Consider the following 6,000-nt stretch of genomic DNA (forward strand, 5'->3'; position numbering starts at 1 on the left):
TGTGTTTTCCATCATTTCTATCCTAAGACACACCCCCTCCCCCACCCCCTATCACACAGAACCTTTTCCCCTTGAGCCCAATCCAACCCTACCCCTACCGCTCTCCCACACACACTCCATGGGCTACAGCCTCTTGGTGACTCACCCAGATGGGGGCTTGTCTCTGCATCTCCCCAGCAGGGGAGCAGAGAGCCGAAAGGGCCACAGGAGACCAATGGAGCTCGGCAGGAATCGAAAAGACTTCCCTTCCCTTCTCTTCTCAAGAGTCTCGTTAATTTCACCCATGAGACGTTCCAGCACCGGGTGGGCTCAAAGCACCAACCTTCCCCTCAGCAGCAGAAGGGGGGACCCAGCTCTATCACATGGAAGGAGGCTCCCCACCTCTGTTGCTGCCATCCTGCAGCCTTTAATATGGATTTGTTTTAGCTAATGCACCCCCCCCACACACACACCCTAATCCAGCCATGAAACAAGGAGAGAAGCCCCTAAATGTAGGCTCAAGTAGCGCAATGGGTTAGCGCACGGTACTTATAGAGTTGTGTTATGTGGAGTGATGCTGAGGTTGAAAGTTCAAACCTCATCTAGAGCACTAATTTTCTTTAAGCAAATCGTTTCTGCCAATCATTTTGCCCTGCGGAAAATACAATTCCAGCACAGAAGACACCGAGGTCCCCTTGCTTTACGGAGAGCAGGGCAGATTCCACAGATCTACCAGACTCTGCTCTCCACCAGCACCGTGTCAGGAGGGGTCAAGCCGAGCCTAGAGCACGGCCCATATTGTCATTCTTCACCCCCTGACTCCCCCTCAGTCTTTGCTCCCCAAACCACCTTTGTGTTTCTTGGATCATCTACTGAGGGGGGCCGAGACTCTCTGGGCACAAGAAGTCGAGTTCCCAGCGAGATGTGAGACTTAATTCTCTGGAGCCAGGTGCAGGACTTTGGCAGGGAGGCTCAGGCATGGGGGATTGGGGTGCAGCGGGGGGGGCGGCTGTCTAGGTGCAGAGATTTAGTGACCCTGAGGTGCAGGAGGGAGGAAGAGGAGGAGGAATTGGCTGTGGCCGTGGAGAAAAAGAGGAGGGGGAGGCTCTTAGCAAGCTGGGCTAGCTCAGTCAGCAGCGCCTCAGGCTCTTAATGGGAGGGGCCAGGGTTTGAGCTGCTGTCCAGGGACTCAGCTTTTAAGTTGCCTTGTGTCCCAGTAGCCAAACGATTCCTGGTGGTGCCCAGAGCCATGTGTGGGACAGGGAGGCTGAGACTTGTGACGCCTGCTCTGTCGCTGGGATCCTGGTAGCTCAGACTCAGGGAAGGCTTCTGTACTCAGAGGTGCTGACTTTGAGAGTTCCCGGGGGTTGCTTGACCCCCTGCTCCACCTCAAGCCCTGCCCCCACCCTGCCCCATTTCTTTCTCTCCCCACTCCTCCAGTATACTGGATTACTGACAGGCGGGAGGCACTGAAGGAGAAGAGGAGGAGTTGTCAGCCGGGCCTGCTGGCAGGTGGGAGGTGCAGGGGCAGAGCTGGCTGCCAATGGGTGCTGAGCACCTATTTTTTTTTCTGTTGGTGCTGCAGCCCCATAGCATCTATGGAGTCGGTGCCTCTGGCTGCACTGACTCCGCTCCTTTCACACTCTAGAGAGAGAAGCAGCAGCCAGGGCTCTGGGTGATCTATGGGGCACTAGGTGAGTGGCAGAGGCTTCAGGTGCTGAGAGTTTGCCTGACACCTCAGGGACACAGTGTGAGGTGGTGTCTCTATGAAAGGAGCAGAACAGGATTTACTTGGGCTGGGGAGAGAATTGAGTGTCTCAGGGGTTTGTAGAGAGGTATTGCCTGGGTTAGAGACTGGCTAAAGCACAGGCCTCGTTGTGAGCATGATTCAAACCTGCGCAGGGGAACCCTATTGGATTTCGACTCCAACGCCTTAACCACTCGGCCATCACAGCTGGGAGCACAACAGTTGCCCAATGCCAGAGAAACTAGTAAATAATCACAATGCCCAGGCTTGAAGTCATCTGAAATACAGAATTCACACAGCAAACCTGGCTCCCAAAGCACAGGGGGGATTTGGGGTTTGTTCTCTTTGCTTAGCCATGTGCAGTCGCACAGAGAGCGCTTTGAAAAGTCTCCCCTCCCACAGAGCGGGAATGTGAAATGATTCTTAACTGGAAGCTTGATGTGAATGAGGATGGTGGGATCACAGCGCCAGGGACTGGCCTTTGCTAGAGAAACCAGTGACACACGGAACTATGTTAAGGAAAATGTTTCCTGGAGTCAATAACTGGAATAGCAGCAGTATTGTGCAGAAAATGTCTCTGAAGAGGAGTTAGCGCATTGGTGGTTTGGTAGCAGAAGTCACAGATAGAGCGTGGAAGGTCTGCGGGTTGGAAGTGAGGGGCACCGGCAGAGCAGTGACTGGGGAGCTCAGGGCTGGGAGCTGCCCATCCCCGTGGCTCGTGTGGCTGCCCCCGGGCCCAGCAATAGCTATGGAGGGTGACTCGCGTCATCTGGGGGGAGGTGACCCAGGCAGCGGGCGGCCCTGGGGGTCTGACTTACTGATAAAATTGGTCTCTTCGCTCCATGGTGCTCGGCGGCCTGGGTCATTACCGGCACCTCCCAGGAACAGGTCAGGGTTGGGGGGGATAGAATTTCCCTCCAAAGCTATTTTAGGGTCTGATCCTGCAAGCCCCCCATGTACCCAGTGCAGGATGGCTCCAGGCTCCTCACCCAATCCAGTGCTGGTGTGTACAGCAGAGAATTGGAAGCAGCAAATCGGGGGGTCAGAGAAAGAGACTAGAAATACAACCATTTACTTCTGAAAGGAGAAAAGGAAAAGCCGACATTCCCGAGCTGTGTAATTGGGCGAACTGCCCCTTGGCGACTGCGAGGGGAAATCTCAGGGGCTGTGCTCACCTGTTCCCAGGGTCGTGTCCTCAAGACAGATTTGTGGGAGAAAGGAAATCACCAGAGAGAGGAGTTGGGCCCAGTGTGTATTTTTGTGCTTTGGGAGGGAATTCAGGGCCTGGGACTGGAGCGTTAAGGAGGGAGCGGGTGACGGCTCCCCTCCACTTTCAGGCTGAAGGAATCCTGGGTTTGGTGAGTCCATCGGGGGGGGGGTCACATCGCTCAGAGGCAGAGAGGAGGAGAACTCCCCCCACAATGACACATCCAGATCCTGGAGAAGAAGGAAGAGAAAAGAGCCCAGCAGCAGGGGAAGGTGGCTGAGGAGGGGGTTCCCTTGTGTATGTTACGGAGCACTTGGGAAGCTGTGGCCATTCAAACACACTGAGCTTTACTAAAGAGCAAGGCCAGACTTCTGTGACTCGGAGAAGGATTTAGGTGTGATAACGGGCAAACAACTCAGCATGAAATCCCCGTGCAATGCTGTGGCCATCCTTGGCTGTATAGACAGGAGAACAGTGACTAGAAATAGGGCACTAGTGTTATCTCTGTGTACAACATGGGTCAGAGCAACACTGGAATCTTGCACCCAGTCGTGTTGGCCACATTTTAAGACGAAGAATGAAAAATTGGACGGGGGCAGAGAAGAGCTACAAAAAAAAAAAAAGAGCTGGAAAGTTGCCTTCCAGTGCGAGACAAGAGCTCAGTCTGTTCAGTTTATCACAGAGAAGACCCAGAGGTCACTTGATGACATGGCGTAAATCCCCTCCCAAAGAGAAACTCCTGGGTACTGAAGGGCTCTTTAACCTAGCAGCGAAAGGCAGAACAAGAACCAACGGCTGGAAGTTAATGGCAGAGAAACTAAAATGAGAAATAAGGGACACATTTGAAATCGGGCGAATAAACATTGGAACAAAGTACCCAGGGCAATGATGGATTCTCCACCCCACATGGAGGTGGCAGGAGGTGCTGAAGCAAGTGCTCTCAGGTGAGATAGAAAACATGCTGGGCTTTCTCTCCGGTGCTTGGCTGGTGCCTTGCTCACATGCTCAGGGTCTCACTGATCTCCATTTCTGGGGTCAGGAAGGAATTTCCCCCAGGTCAGACTGGCAGGGAGGTTGGAGTTTTTGCTGTCCTCTGCGGCATGGGGCACGAGTCACTCGCCTGGATCAGCTGAGTACATCTCACCAAACCAATTCCCTGCTAGTGCAGGGGCCTCAGGTGCTGGTGCCCCTCTGCCTCTCCTGTGCTACGCCTGTGGCACACACGGGATATTCTCCTAAGGGCTGGAATATTTTGGTCTAATCCTGGTAGTTGGGCTCAGCGCAGGGGTGACTTTGTGGCCTGTCACGTGTATGGGGATTAGACTGAATTATTTAATTGTCTTGACTGGCCTTAAAATCACACACACACAGCCAGAGCCCTCACCCCCTCCTGCACCCCACCCCCCTGCCCAGACCAGAGCCCCCTCCCACACACTGAACCCCTCATTCCTGGCCTTCACCCCCTTCTGCATCCCATCCCCCTGCCCCAGCCCAGTGACACTGAGTGAGGGTGGGGGAGAGCGAGCCACGGAGAAAGGGGAATGTAGTGAACTGGGGGCGGGGCCTCGGGGAAGGGGCAGGGCTGCAGGGAAAGGGCGGGGCTAGGGTGTTCGGTTTTGTGCAGAAAATTGGTAATCCTACTTCAGGCCTAGCATAGGTTCTGCCTTTTGGTTTTGCCAGTGGGTACCCCATCCCGACTCTGCCCTCTCCCCCAAGGCCGCAGCCCTGCCCCCACCCCACCTCTTCCTGCCCCCGTTGTGCCCCCTCCCCCTAAATCCCCTCCTGTGAGGGCCTCCCACTCACTCCTTTCTACCCCTCCTGCCTTAAGGGCACAGTGTGTATGTGGGGGGGGGGACCCAGCTCCCCCCAACTGGCAATTTTCAGCATATTTATGCACTTTTCATATTCTACTTATTGAATGTGGGTCTATCATTGGGATCTTAATGTCTTCATTAAAATAGTAATAAACTACATGTGACAAAGTGGGAATGTTCATAATGTTTTCTCTGACTACTGTGTGGGTGCCTCAGTTTCCCCTATGCATTTCTTAAGGATCTCGGTGCTGGGATAAGGGGGTGTGATTGTTGCAGAGCCCTAGAGGGCAGGGGGGGACAGGGGTCTGTCTCCAGGCAACTGATGGCCTGGGCCCCTCCCCTGCCAAGGTGCCAAGTGAAGGTGTTGGAGAACAAAGAGATCAGGTGACCTCCTGGCCCGGGAAAGAGACAAAGGCCACAGGAGGGGCTAGAGGGGTTTTCAGTTTGGAGCTGGCTGGGGAAAAGGAGGGACGCCCAGAACCGGGGTCTGGGCTCCCTACCCCCAAAATGGACCTGACTGAGGGGTCCTGGTCTCTGTACCTACAAGCTCTGTTGTAGACCATGTTCCTGTCATCTAATAAACCTTCCGTTTCACTGGCTGGCTGAGAGTTACAGTGTATCAAAATCATTGCACTCAGCTCCAAGCTGTCTTCACTAACAGCCCAGTGTAGACATGACGTTCACTCTGCTTCACACCCGCTTGGGGCCTCTTTGGGAGCTGGGGGCCAGTGATGGCTGTGGGAAGGTGGCAGCTGGGAGGGACAAGCAGTGGGGTCTTTCCCCTGCCTCTTGCCCCCTCTCTTGTTTCTTCTCCAAGTCCTTGCTCCCCTTCTTGATGTTTCCCCTTCTTGCTTCCCACCCACGTCCCTTTTCCCATCCCCCCTCCTGGTGGCTCGGTCTAGTGCCTGGCCCACCCATGCACTCAAAGCGCAGAGGAGTCTCCCCGTTCTTGGGGTCGGAAGGGTTGCCTAGTGGTTAAGGCACAGGCCTGGGGCCAGGTGTGCTGGGTTTGGTTCTTTGCTCTGCCACAGACTCCCTGCTTAGCCTTGGGAAAGTCACTTCACCTCTGTGTGCCTTAGATCCCACCTGGGGCTACTACTGACCCTGCCTCCTAGGCGAAATCCATTCATGGCTGTGTGATGATGGGGAAATGAACATACCGAGGTTGGTAGATTGGGGCTGAATTTCTCCACAGCCTGAGAATGAGACAGCTCCGCACAGGGGGGACTGGAGAGAGAGGGGCTCAGGCCAGC

General features: G+C 54.6%; 1 non-coding gene across 1 annotated transcript; it reads right to left on the minus strand.

Moving 5' to 3' along the window:
* Positions 1 to 1,852: 1,852 nt before the first annotated feature.
* TRNAS-CGA (transfer RNA serine (anticodon CGA)) lies at positions 1,853 to 1,934 on the minus strand. Its single transcript has one exon. It is a non-coding gene; the product is annotated as a tRNA-Ser (tRNA).
* Between the last annotated feature and the right edge of the window lie 4,066 nt (positions 1,935 to 6,000).

Source organism: Emys orbicularis, chromosome 15, assembly GCF_028017835.1.
Source record: "Emys orbicularis isolate rEmyOrb1 chromosome 15, rEmyOrb1.hap1, whole genome shotgun sequence".
NCBI classification, from domain to species: Eukaryota; Metazoa; Chordata; order Testudines; family Emydidae; genus Emys; species Emys orbicularis.